Raw genomic sequence first — 13,877 nt, forward strand, 5'->3', positions numbered from 1 at the left:
TCGGACCAGGTTCTGTTACCCAGAATCCTTTGCAAACCTCAAAATTTGGCTAAAAAAACACATGTTCCTAACATTTCTGTGGAAGAAAGTTCTGGAATCTGAGAGGAGCCACAAATTTCATTCCACCCAGCGTTCCTCCACGTCTCCCGATAAAAATGATACCTCACTTGTGTGGGTAGGCCTAGCGCCCGCGACAGAAAACGCCCCAAAGCGCAACGTGGACACATCCAAATTTGTGAAGGAAAACAGAGGTGTTTTTTGCAAAGTGCCTACCTGTAGATTTTGGCTTGTAGCTCAGCCGCCACCTAGGGAAACCTACCAAACCTGTGCATTTCTGAAAACTAGAGACCTAGGGGAATCCAAGATGGGGTGACTTGTGTGGCTCGGACCAGGTTCTGTTACCCAGAATCCTTTGCAAAACTCAAAATTTGGCTAAAAAAACACATGTTCTTCACATTTCTGTGGCAGAAAGTTCTGGAATCTGAGAGGAGCCACGAATTTCCTTCGCCCCAGCGTTCCCCCACGTCTCCCGATAAAAATGATACCTCACTTGTGTGGGTAGGTCTAGCGCCCGCGACAGGAAACGCCCCAAAGCGCAACGTAGACAAAGCCAAATTTTTGAAGGAAAACAGAGGTGTTTTTTGCAAAGTGCCTACCTGTAGATTTTGGCCTGTAGCTCAGCCGCCACCTAGGGAAACCTACCAAACCTGTGCATTTCTGAAAACTAGAGACCTAGGGGAATCCAAGATGGGGTGACTTGTGTGGCTCGGACCAGGTTCTGTTACCCAGAATCCTTTGCAAACCTCAAAATTTGGCTAAAAAAACACATGTTCCTAACATTTCTGTGGAAGAAAGTTCTGGAATCTGAGAGGAGCCACAAATTTCCTTCCACCCAGCGTTCCCCCACGTCTCCCGATAAAAATTATACCTCACTTGTGTGGGTAGGCCTAGCGCCCGCGACAGAAAACGCCCCAAAGCGCAACGTGGACACATCCAAATTTGTGAAGGAAAACAGAGGTGTTTTTTGCAAAGTGCCTACCTGTAGATTTTGGCTTGTAGCTCAGCCGCCACCTAGGGAAACCTACCAAACCTGTGCATTTCTGAAAACTAGAGACTTAGGGGAATCCAAGATGGGGTGACTTGTGTGGCTCGGACCAGGTTCTGTTACCCAGAATCCTTTGCAAACCTCAAAATGTGGCTAAAAAAACACATGTTCCTAACATTTCTGTGGCAGAAAGTTCTGGAATCTGAGAGGACCCACCAATTTCCTTCCACCCAGCGTTCCCCCACGTCTCCCGATACAAATGATACCTCACTTGTGTGGGTAGGCGTAGCGCCCGCGACAGGAAACGCCCCAAAGCGCAACGTGGACACATCCAAATTTGTAAAGGAAAACAGAGGTGTTTTTTGCAAAGTGCCTACCTGTAGATTTTGGCTTGTAGCTCAGCCGCCACCTAGGGAAACCTACCAAACCTGTGCATTTCTGAAAACTAGAGACCTAGGGGAATCCAAGATGGGGTGACTTGTGTGGCTCGGACCAGGTTCTGTTACCCAGAATCCTTTGCAAACCTCAAAATTTGGCTAAACAAAACACATGTTCCTCACATTTCTGTGGCAGAAAGTTCTGGAATCTGAGAGGAGCCACGAATTTCCTTCCACCCAGCGTTCCCCCACGTCTCCCGATAAAAATGATACCTCACTTGTGTGGGTAGGCCTAGCGCCCGTGACAGGAAATGCCCCAAAGTGCAACGTGGACACAGCCAAATTTTTGAAGGAAAATAGAGGTGTTTTTTGCAAAGTGCCTACCTGTAGATTTTGGCCTGTAGCTCAGCCGCCACCTAGGGAAACCTACTAAACCTGTGCATTTCTGAAAACTAGAGACCTAGGGGAATCCAAGATGGGGTGACATGTGTGGCTCGGACCAGGTTCTGTTACCCAGAATCCTTTGCAAACCTCAAAATTTGGCTAAAAAAGCACATGTTCCTCACATTTCTGTGGCAGAAAGTTCTGGAATCTGAGAGGAGCCACAAATGTCCTTCCACCCAGCGTTCCCCCACGTCTCCCGATAAAAATGATACCTCACTTGTGTGGGTAGGCCCAGCGCCCGCGACAGGAAACGCCCCAAAGCGCAACGTGGACACATCCAAATTTGTGAAGGAAAACAGAGGTGTTTTTTGCAAAGTGCCTACCTGTAGATTTTGGCTTGTAGCTCAGCCGCCACCTAGGGAAACCTACCAAACCTGTGCATTTCTGAAAACTAGAGACCTAGGGGAATCCAAGATGGGGTGACTTGTGTGGCTCGGACCAGGTTCTGTTACCCAGAATCCTTTGCAAAACTCAAAATTTGGCTAAAAAAACACATGTTCTTCACATTTCTGTGGCAGAAAGTTCTGGAATCTGAGAGGAGCCACGAATTTCCTTTGACCCAGCGTTCCCCCACGTCTCCCGATAAAAATTATACCTGACTTGTGTGGGTAGGCCTAGCGCCCGTGACAGGAAATGCCCCAAAGCGCAACGTGGACACAGCCAAATTTTTGAAGGAAAACACAGGTGTTTTTTGCAAAGTGCCTACCTGTAGATTTCGGCCTGTAGCTCAGCCGCCACCTAGGGAAACCTACCAAACCTGTGCATTTCTGAAAACTAGAGACTTAGGGGAATCCAAGATGGGGTGACTTGTGTGGCTCAGACCAGGTTCTGTTACCCAGAATCCTTTGCAAACCTCAAAATTTGGCTAAAAAAACACATGTTCCTAACATTTCTGTGGCAGAAAGTTCTGGAATCTGAGAGGAGCCACAAATTTCCTTCCACCCAGCGTTCCCCCACGTCTCCCGATAAAAATGATACCTCACTTGTGTGGGTAGGCCTAGCGCCCGCGACAGGAAACGCCCCAAAGCGCAACGTGGACACATCCAAATTTGTGAAGGAAAACAGAGGTGTTTTTTGCAAAGTGCCTACCTGTAGATTTTGGCCTGTAGCTCAGCCGCCACCTAGGGAAACCTACCAAACCTGTGCATTTCTGAAAACTAGAGACCTAGGGGAATCCAAGATGGGGTGACTTGTGTGGCTCGGACCAGGTTCTGTTACCCAGAATCCTTTGCAAACCTCAAAATTTGGCGAAAAAAACACATGTTCCTCACATTTCTGTGGCAGAAAGTTCTGGAATCTGAGAGGAGCCACGAATTTCCTTCCACCCAGCGTTCCCCCACGTCTCCGGATAAAAATGATACCTCACTTGTGTGCGTAGGCCTAGCGCCCGTGACAGGAATTGCCCCAAAGCGCAACGTGGACACAGCCAAATTTGTGAAGGAAAACAGAGGTGTTGTTTGCAAAGTGCCTACCTGTAGATTTTGGCTTGCAGCTCAGCCGCCACCTAGGGAAACCTACCAAACCTGTGCATTTCTGAAAACTAGAGACCTAGGGGAATCCAAGATGGGGTGACTTGTGTGACTCGGACCAGGTTCTGTTACCCAGAATCCTTTGCAAACCTCAAAATTTGGCTAAAAAAACACATGTTCCTCATATTTCTGTGGCAGAAAGTTCTGGAATCTGAGAGGAGCCACGAATTTCCTTCCACCCAGCGTTCCCCCACGTCTCCGGATAAAAATGATACCTCACTTGTGTGCGTAGGCCTAGCGCCCGTGACAGGAATTGCCCCAAAGCGCAACGTGGACACAGACAAATTTTTGAAGAAAAACAGAGGTGTTTTTTGCAAAGTGCCTACCTGTAGATTTTGGCCTGTAGCTCAGCCGCCACCTAGGGAAACCAAACCTGTGCATTTCTGAAAACTAGAGACCTAAGGGAATCCAAGATGGGGTGACTTGTGTGGCTCGGACCAGGTTCTGTTACCCAGAATCCTTTGCAAACATCAAAATTTGGCTAAAAAAACACATGTTCCTAACATTTCTGTGGCAGAAAGTTCTGGAATCTGAGAGGAGCTACGAATTTCCTTCCACCCAGCATTCCCCCACGTCTCCCGAAAAAAAAGATACCTCACTTGTGTGGGTAGGCCTAGCGCCCGCGACATGATACGCCCCAAAGCACAACGTGGACACATCCAAATTTGTGAAGGAAAACAGAGGTGTTTTTTGCAAAGTGCCTACCTGTAGATTTTGGCCTGTAGCTCAGCCGCCACCTAGGGAAACCTACCAAACCTGTGCATTTCTGAAAACTAGAGACCTAGGGGAATCCAAGATGGGGTGACTTGTGTGGCTCGGACCAGGTTCTGTTACCCAGAATCCTTTGCAAATCTCAAAATGTGGCTAAAAAAATACATGTTCCTCACATTTCTGTGGCAGAAAGTTCTGGAATCTGAGAGGAGCCACAAATTTCCTTCCACGCAGCGTTCCCCCACGTCTCTCGATAAAAATGATACCTCACTTGTGTGGGTAGGCCTAGCGCCCGCGACAGGAAACGCCCCCAAAGCGCAACGTGGACACATCCAAATTTGTGAAGGAAAACAGAGGTGTTTTTTGCAAAGTGACTACCTGTGGATTTTGGCTTGTAGCTCAGCCGCCACCTAGGGAAACCAACCACACCTGTGCATTTCTGAAAACTAGAGACCTAGGGGAATCCAAGATGGGGTGACTTGTGTGGCTCGGACCAGGTTCTGTTACCCAGAATCCTTTGCAAACCTCAAAATTTGGCTAAAAAAACACATGTTCCTCACATTTCTGTGGCAGAAAGTTCTGGAATCTGAGAGGAGCCACGAATTTCCATCCACCCAGCGTTCCCCCAAGTCTCCTGATAAAAATGATACCTCACTTGTGTGGGTAGGCCTAGGGCCCGCGACAGGAAACGCCCCAAAGCGCAACGTGGACACATCCAAATTTGTGAAGGAAAACAGAGTTGTTTTTTGCAAAGTGCCTAACTGTAGATTTTGGCTTGTAGCTCAGCCGCCACCTAGGGAAACCTACCAAACCTGTGCATTTCTGAAAACTAGAGACCAAGGGGAATCCAAGATGGGGTGACTTGTGTGGCTCGGACCAGGTTCTGTTACCCAGAATCCTTTGCAAAACTCAAAATTTGGCTGTTCCTCACATTTCTGTGGCAGAAAGTTCTGGAATCTGAGAGGAGCCACAAATTTCCTTCCACCCAGCGTTCCCCCACGTCTCCCGATAAAAATGATACCTCACTTGTGTGGGTGGGCCTAGCGCCCGCGACAGGAAACGCCCCAAAGCGCAACGTGGACACATCCAAATTTGTGAAGGAAAACAGAGGTGTTTTTTGCAAAGTGCCTACCTGTAGATTTTGGCTTGTAGCTCAGCCGCCACCTAGGGAAACCTACCAAACCTGTGCATTTCTGAAAACTAGAGACCTAGGGGAATCCAAGATGGGGTGACTTGTGTGGCTCGGACCAGGTTCTGTTACCCAGAATCCTTTGCAAAACTCAAAATTTGGCTAAAAAAACACATGTTCCTCACATTTCTGTGGCAGAAAGTTCTGGAATTTGAGAGGAGCCACGAATTTCCTTCCACCCAGCGTTCCCCCACGTCTCCCGATAAAAATCATACCTCACTTGTGTGGGTAGGCCTAGCGCCCGCGACAGGAAACGCCCCAAAGCGCAACGTAGACACAGCCAAATTTTTGAAGGAAAACAGAGGTGTTTTTTGCAAAGTGCCTACCTGTAGATTTTGGCCTGTATCTCAGCCGCCACCTAGGGAAACCTACCAAACCTGTGCATTTCTGAAAACTAGACACCTAGGGGAATCCAAGATGGGGTGACTTGTGTGGCTCGGACCAGGTTCTGTTACTCAGAATCCATTGCAAACCTCAAAATTTGGCTAAAAAAACACATTTTCCTAACATTTCTGTGGCAGAAAGTTCTGGAATCTGAGAGGAGCCACAAATTTCCTTCCACCCAGCGTTCCCCCACGTCTCCCGATAAAAATGATACCTCACTTGTGTGGGTAGGTCTAGCGCCCGCGACAGGAAACGCCCCAAAGCGCAACGTAGACACAGCCAAATTTTTGAAGGAAAACATAGGTGTTTTTTGCAAAGTGCCTACCTGTAGATTTTGGCCTGTAGCTCAGCCGCCACCTAGGGAAACCTACCAAACCTGTGCATTTCTGAAAACTAGAGACCTAGGGGAATCCAAGATGGGGTGACTTGTGTGGCTCGGACCAGGTTCTGTTACCCAGAATCCTTTGCAAACCTCAAAATTTGGCTAAAAAAACACGTGTTCTTCACCTTTCTGTGGTAGAAAGTTCTGGAATCTGAGAGGAGCCACGAATTTCCTTTGACCCAGCGTTCCCCCACGTCTCCCGATACAAATGATACCTCACTTGTGTGGGTAGGCCTAGCGCCCGTGACAGGAAATGCCCCAAAGCGCAACGTGGACACAGCAAAAATTTTGAAGGAAAACAGAGGTGTTTTTTGCAAAGTGCCTACCTGTAGATTTTGGCCTGTAGCTCAGCCGCCACCTAGGGAAAGCTACCAAACCTGTGCATTTCTGAAAACTAGAGACCTAGGGGAATCCAAGATGGGGTGACTTGTGTGGCTCGGACCAGGTTCTGTTACCCAGAATCCTTTGCAAACCTCAAAATTTGGCTAAACAAAACACATGTTCCTCACATTTCTGTGGCAGAAAGTTCTGGAATCTGAGAGGAGCCACGAATTTCCTTTGACCCAGCGTTCCCCCACGTCTCCCGATAAAAATTATACCTGACTTGTGTGGGTAGGCCTAGCGCCCGCGACAGGAAACGCCCCAAAGCGCAACGTGGACACATCCAAATTTGTGAAGGAAAACAGAGGTGTTTTTTGCAAAGTGCCTACCTGTAGATTTTGGCTTGTAGCTCAGCCGCCACCTAGGGAAACCTACCAAACCTGTGCATTTCTGAAAACTAGAGACCTAGGGGAATCCAAGATGGGGTGACTTGTGTGGCTCGGACCAGGTTCTGTTACCCAGAATCCTTTGCAAAACTAAAAATTTGGCTAAAAAAACACATGTTCCTCTCATTTCTGTGGCAGAAAGTTCTGGAATCTGAGAGGAGCCACGAATTTCCTTCCACCCAGCGTTCCCCCACGTCTCCCGATAAAAATGATACCTCACTTGTGTGGGTAGGCCTAGCGCCCGCGACAGGAAACGCCCCAAAGCGCAACGTGGACACATCCAAATTTGTGAAGGAAAACAGAGGTGTTTTTTGCAAAGTGCCTACCTGTAGATTTTGGCCTGTAGCTCAGCCGCCACCTAGGGAAACCTACCAAACCTGTGCATTTCTGAAAACTAGAGACCTAGGGGAATCCAAGATGGGGTGACTTGTGTGGCTCGGACCAGGTTCTGTTACCCAGAATCCTTTGCAAATCTCAAAATTTGGCTAAAAAAACAAATGTTCATCACATTTCTGTGGCAGAAAGTTCTGGAATCTGAGAGGAGCCACAAATTTCCTTCCACCCAGCGTTCCCCCACGTCTCCCGATAAAAATTATACCTCACTTGTGTGGGTAGGCCTAGCGCCCGCGACAGAAACCGCCCCAAAGCGCAACGTGGACACATCCAAATTTGTGAAGGAAAACAGAGGTGTTTTTTGCAAAGTGCCTACCTGTAGATTTTGGCTTGCAGCTCAGCCGCCACCTAGGGAAACCTACCAAACCTGTGCATTTCTGAAAACTAGAGACCTAGGGGAATCCAAGATGGGGTGACTTGTGTGGCTCGGACCAGGTTCTGTTACCCAGAATCCTTTGCAAACCTCAAAATCTGGCTAAAAAACACATGTTCCTCACATTTCTGTGGCAGAAAGTTCTGGAATCTGAGAGGAGCCACGACTTTCATTCCACCCAGCGTTCCCCCACGTCTCCGGATAAAAATGATACCTCACTTGTGTGCGTAGGCCTAGCGCCCTGATGAAGCAGAAAATGAAGGTTTTGATTTATTAACGCTTAAACGTAGTGTAGAAATAATCTTGTGAGACTTTAACCGAACTAATAAAGAATGTACGGGGACAAAATGTGCCCTCAGAGTAGTTTGCCAACATTTATAAGCGTGATTTATATAACGTGGTGTATTAGAATTGCACTAATCCAACATAATCGTAAACGTGTGCTATGATTTGCTTGTTTGAAATGTTTTAGCTTAGCATTACTTTAGCGGAGGCTTTGGCCTAGTTGCCTGGTCTCACGGTTTAGATGCTCGTATTTTTCCAATGTGCTATTAAACGTGTATTTTTGCTTGAAACTGTACTTTTCCACAGAAACTGTTCACATGCTTATCTTAAAGTTTCGTGCCAGCCTGGCATATTTTCTCCTTACTCCAAGGTCGATTTGCAGGTGCGGACAATGGAGGCTCTGAAAGTGAGTTAATTGGCATAAAATGTTGCAACTTGCGTACCCATCTCCAAGGATAATGTATGCTTAAGTAAAAGCTTGAGAACTGTCGTTTTTGATTGGACAATTTGAAGCTAACCTATGAACCCTCCAATGGAAGACCCTACTGGATTCGAACTGTTGTCTATAAAACCCAGGTGCACGAGAAGAAATTAGGCTATTACCCGACATTGCACCCATCGCGCCATTTTTGACTTCGTAGCTATTATGGCCCACTTTGCTGCGACGCCATTTTGAAAGAGACTTTGATGCTTTCTCTAATCGAGAGAAAGAGACTTTAATGATTCTGGCCCTAGAGACTTTAACTTTGATTTGATCCCTTTGCATGAAGTAATAGTTTCACCTTGCCGCCGTGAGGCAATTGCCCCGTCCACCCCTGCCCCTTTGCCCCGTCCCATGCTGATTGAAACGGTACCCATGCTGACCGAAGAACGGTACCTGTGAGACGAAGACTTCCTTGATTGCTGATCGTAATTGGTAAATATGAAAGGAAATTGTAAAATTGCATTGTGTTTCTTTTAGGTAACCAACTGCTGATTTTTGACAAGATCCCTAGTTAGGAGTTTTCTAAATTAATGTTGCTAAATTGTTTTCGCATGAAGCCCCACATGCCGATGCTAATTTGAGGTTAGGTGAGGATTCCATATGTCGCACGATGCAATTTGAGATCTTGTTATGCTGACTAAATGTATGCGATTAGTTCATTACAGATTATCGTATTAGTGATTTGCATTGCTATTATCGAATGCCTTGTGATTCAAATGCTACATAGATTACACTTGTTTCGCCGCTATGGACAGCTATTAATGTTCATTTACGTTTATCATTTGGTGTTGAGACACATTTATATTGTGCTAGCTTTGTTAATATAGGGAAATAAAATTAACTAACTTTGCAATAAACTGGTGTGGTTATTCCTGACTGAAAGGTCAGGGTTCGCCGAAATGTATTCTGGATTAATTGTCAAGTGTTATGTTGAACAAGGTATTGCCTATGTTCGTTATTGATTATTGATTTGGCGCAATTGATTGATTAAGAGTACAGAGAGTTCCCACTTAGTCAAAAGATTCATCGGCCTAAAGAGCGTCCGAATACAGGTAAATTATTAGTACGGACCGCTCTATCAGTAGATGGTAGCAGAGGACGGTTTCGTCTTTTGGGACCTTGTACTCTTAAAGTACATGGTGTTGAATTAACGGTTACGCATTTTGAGACCCCACTCGAGAAGTTGAATTAGATTTTTCTTGGGTAAAACAGATTGACAGAATGATGATGGGCTAGGTCCACCGCGACTTTACCGGGATCTCGGAGCTTGCGAATGGAGAGAACGGAGGTGTGGAAACAGCGTTGGCGGTACTAGTGACGGTATGAGTGAAGTTAGGGTTTTGCGCTTGCACAGCTTATTGCCGCAGGGTGTGTGAAAAGGTTGCGAGGATTTTTCCTTTTTAGAGGATAGCGGAGGTGCGACTCCGAGTGTAGAAGTAGAGAAGTCGTCGAACTTCATAGAAATAGCGGAGGTGCGGCTCCGAGTGTGAGAGTAGGGAAGTCGTCGAACTTCATGTGCGTGTGGCGCTTCGTGCATAAAAAGGTCCACGTGGTTGTTGTTGTTGAGACGGGCCCTGCGAGGTCAAGAGACTCCAGAGTATGTTGATCCATGTTGTGGTCTGGGCGGTTTAGTAGGTTGATCGGGCGTGGTCAACGAGTCGGTACGTGTGTTAGGGAGTGAAAGAAACTTCGACTTCGGGCTTTGACAAGATTCTAAGTGCACTAGAATAGATCATTGACAAGTTGAGAGTAGGTCTGCGGGTCAGATTTGCTTGCGAACGTGGGGACTGAGAAAGACGGAATAGCGGCCGAGGCTAGTGAAAGGTCCCTAAGGTCCTGAAGCGACTGTGTTACCCTTCCTGTAGTAAACCGACAGATCTGTTTTATTTTTTGGTAGCTCGCGATACATGCAAAAAGTTGTTACGAAAAGAGGTGAGTGAAGGAGGATTAGCCGCGAGGCTTTGTCAGCCGCAGTGTGTGTGAGTGTGACGTCACTAGGAGCCGCGCTGGGATAGGTTGGTTGGAGAGAAGGGTCGTGCACGGATTGGACGCAGTCCGTGGGACTCGATTGGAAGGGGAAAGGCAAGCGAAGAGTATTCCGGGAATTAAAGTCACCTATTGATTACAAACTTTGTGAAATAAAAGACGAGAAAATGAAATTTTTTAAAGCATTCAGGAGCGCGATGAAGGGGGAGTCTTACATTAAAGCGAGCGTAGGAGAGGAGACGCCACCCGAAGGTACACCAGCTTACATTGTAATGGAAGAGAAGGGGGTAGCTCCATGTCTTTGGCTAAAGCAATGGCACAAACTGACAGAGAAACATGGGAGCGTAGCGTTCCCGATACATGGGACATTCAATATAAGGATCCTAGAGAATTTGAGATTCACGATGTACGACATGAAGGTGCCTCCAAGGCCAGCACAGTTTGAGGCTCTAGCGATTTGGGAACTAATGGCCAGACAGCAACAGCAGAAGAAGTTTGAGACCAGGATGAGAAAGGTAGAAAAGACACTAGCGGACGCTAGGTGGGATAATGCACAGAAGGTGTGGAGGTCAGATGTATTGCAGGGGATAAAATTGTTTCCCGCAATTACTAAGGAAGAAGAGGAGATAGGTAAGAAAGCTACCTGTAAGACAGACAGGAAGTGTTCCAAGGATAGAGAGGACGAGGAAAAGTTGAGAAGGGAAGAGGAGCTAGAGGATGAGGAGTTAATATTGCAATTGCTGAACGATCGTCCACCACCTTATGCGGAGAATGGACAAGGTCCAAGTACCAGTTCGGCCCCTCCGGTACAGAACAGTGAAACCCAGAGTTCAGGAGCGTCATCGGGATCTAAGGACCCGAGTTTATTGTTCACCCCGCAGATACCGCAGGTGAGGAGAATATATCCAGATGTGCCCATGCTGAAACCAGCAGAAAATTATCAGCCGCAGATGCCAGGGTACTACAGCAGTGACAACAGTGCAGGAATGATTATAGATCCAACCGTAAGGGGAGGACAGAATGGTCACAACCCGACATTGGCACAAGCTGAATCAACTCAGTTTTTGATGCCTCAAAAGCAGATGCAGGGAGGAAACGCACATGTTCAGATGACGGGGAGTCAGATGGGCATGCCGGCAATGATGACCCATGGTGTGGGAATGAACATGCCTCAGAACATGGAAAAACTGACAAAACCCAGATGCGATATCACTACCCATTACTGTAGATCCTCCAGTACCTCTATATAGTCAGCCTAACTTAGGTATGAGCGGTCAGGGATCAATGCTGCAGAATGGGACCGAAAGGAGGTGCATAGAAAACACTCCAGGGATAACTCCGATAGCGGCTCAGCCAAATGGATCTGGGTCCTTGATGGAGTTTAGTCCCATATGTGCTCAGTCAACACTGGTGAGGTCGAGTCCCCCACTGATAATACCTTTAACATCGAATACTGAAAAGTTGCCGCAACCATCAATGGCAGTCGATGTGAACGCTACGCTGATGGGGGTGAATGCGCAACAGCTGACACAGTGGTTCAACAGTTTAAATTCCACACAAAGTTCAGCCAGTGGGAAAGGAGAAGACTATATGAATAGGGTCAGGTTGAACATGGAAGCACAAGAATTGGTGGAAGGGACTATGGGTGTGAATAGGTTAGAGTCCTACACGGAAGAAGAGCTGAGGTATCTATGTCCCAGGATTACGAAGGAAGTGAACAAGGTACACAAGAGCTTGCAGGAAGCAGCTGACAGAAACGGGGTGGACATAGACAAGATGAAACACTTGAGCAGAAGCTACAGGTTGGATTTTGGGACCACAGATTTTGAACACATGAGGTCAGCAGGCATGAAGGCACACCTTAGAGAATTGCTGCAGAGTGCCCAAGTGTGGAGGTGTCTAGACAAGTGGGAAAGCAGGTGGGTAAAGAGAAAGGAAAAGAGGAGGGACAGCGCTACAGAGCACAATGAGAAAAGACCACAGAGCAGTGATACAGTAACTATGTTACCAATGAGGGAGACAGCAGGGGGAAAATTAATACATGTACCATGGCACAGAAGTGACATTCAGTCTTTTACGGATGATTTTCCCAAACTGAGAGAGAAACCGATTGAATGGTATCAGCAGACTGATAGGTTTGTGAAGCTTGCAAAATGTCTCTGGGAAGACCTGAATACTCTCTTTGAGATTGTGGTTCCAGCAGATTTTTGGGAGGATTGCAAAAGAGCGGTAGGTTGGCCGACAAGTGAACCAGAAAGAGACAGGGAGACGGGTGCACCATCACCTATGGTGATGAGCTTGTACTATAAGGTGATTGAGCATTTGAAGACGAAGGTTCCCGCAAAAAATGTGGATTGGCAGAAGATTGATCGAACTGCCCAAGAGACTAAAGAGTCGATCCATAGTTACTATGAGAGGTTGTTGAAGGCGTTTAAGAACTACAGTGGCACGGAAACAATCGAGGCGAAGGACATGCTTCATTTTGTGTTCAGATTTGTGGAAGGGCTGAGGCCAGAGATAAGTCAGATGATAAAGTCGCATTTGATTTGTTGGCAGTCGAAACCGATTGATGAGGTGTTGAATTATGTGAAATACTGTAGCGACGAAATTGAAGTGAAGCAGAAAAGGTTGAAAGAGAAGGTGATGATGATGCAGCTTAAGGCAGCTCAGACAGGCCTGCAGGGTTTGCAAGGGATGCAAGGGTTCCAACAGCAGGTACCGCAACAGCAGCCGCAGTTGCAGGGAAACATGGCGTTTCAGCCACAGGCCAGAGGCAGAGGCAGAGGAGGTTTTGTGAATAATGGTCCGGATTTGAACACTGTTGTGACTGGTGTGCAGGCAATGAAGAAGGTGATGCCATGTCACGTGTGCGGAATTGTCGGTCATTGGAAACGCGAGTGCCCGATGGTGGTGCAGGAAGGTGCAGGTGCAGGTGCAGGTGTTGGTCAGCAAAACAATGATGTCAATGCATTTCAGACAATGAGAGGACCGAAAATGAGAGGTCCAAGCCCAAATTTTCAGACCATAAATCAGTTGCAGGGATTGCAACCTATGCAGCCGCAGCAGATGCAGATGCCCCGTATGCAGATGACGCAAATGCAGCCAATGCAACAGCAGTTACCTATGGTACCTAATCAGCAAATGCAAATACCCTTGGCACCAATGGGTCAGCAGCAAGTGATGGTTCCTCCACAGGTCTCGGGTCAGGTAATGAGTACAAATGGCACCGTACAACAGTTCCCATTACACAGTGAGAGTGGAATAAACAATGTATGGGAGAGTGAAAGTTCAGAAGAAGAAGGAGATTGTGTGCTTGCAGCATCCTTGGAAGTTGATCAAAGGGGTCCGTATGTAGAGGGAAGAGTAATGGGTCATCGTGTCTCATTCTTGGTTGACACGGGAGCCACACGTTCAACTGTTAAGAGCAGTGAAGTACCAAATTTGCCACTCTCCGGGAGGACAGTTCAAGTGGTGGGAGTAGCAAACAGACATCTGACGAACCCAATAACAGATCCGGTACCAGTCAGC

The sequence above is a fragment of the Pleurodeles waltl genome, chromosome 6 (genome assembly GCF_031143425.1).
Source record: "Pleurodeles waltl isolate 20211129_DDA chromosome 6, aPleWal1.hap1.20221129, whole genome shotgun sequence".
NCBI classification, from domain to species: Eukaryota; Metazoa; Chordata; class Amphibia; order Caudata; family Salamandridae; genus Pleurodeles; species Pleurodeles waltl.